Genomic DNA, 789 nt, shown 5'->3' on the forward strand with positions numbered 1-789 from the left:
AACCAAAATGCAAAAACACTTATAAAAGGATTTTACAATCATGGAAGGTGACTCACAATACGTAATCTCAACAATTCAAGGTGAAGATCCAACTTGAGAAATAAGACCTATCATTGAAGACATTACTTGAATACGGGAAAATAAAAAAGACTGGAGTGTTTAAAAAATTGATCGATCTTAAAATCGATATGTGCATTCAGTGGTACAATGAACAACGACCAACTTTGTTTTTTGGCACATACTCGTTGATAATTTACATACTTGTATTTTATATATTGAGAGTGAGATGGACCCTCCTTCTAGTAGTATGTCGTAATTTTATTTTATGATAAGCAGACTTGATTAGAAAAAAAAATTGTATTCACCCATTTAACTCTTCAGCGGCTGAATAATAAAACTAGTTACCGTGGCTTTAATTTGAATTTTAAAAAAAGTCCAAACAATAGCCGTTTATGATCTTCCAATAGTTGAAGAACACGAGAGAACATACGACCGTCCCTCCTTTCCCCTCCTCGACGTTCCCACACGCATATGTGATATATATACGCATGAAAAATTTAATTCATAAGTCTCTCACATTATATATTATTTTTTTATTATTTTTTAACTGTTTTTTTTATTAAATATGTGATATATAAATAATGAGGAGAAGAATTTAATTATTTTAAAAATAATAAAATCAAAAAAATTTAAAAAAATCAAAAAAATTATGATGTGCGGTGTTAAGCTTATGAATAGCAAAGCGCATTTACTATTCCTCACAAGTAGCCGTTCTGGGATAGAGAGAGA

This window comes from Juglans regia, chromosome 13, assembly GCF_001411555.2.
Source record: "Juglans regia cultivar Chandler chromosome 13, Walnut 2.0, whole genome shotgun sequence".
Lineage (NCBI taxonomy): Eukaryota > Viridiplantae > Streptophyta > Magnoliopsida > Fagales > Juglandaceae > Juglans > Juglans regia.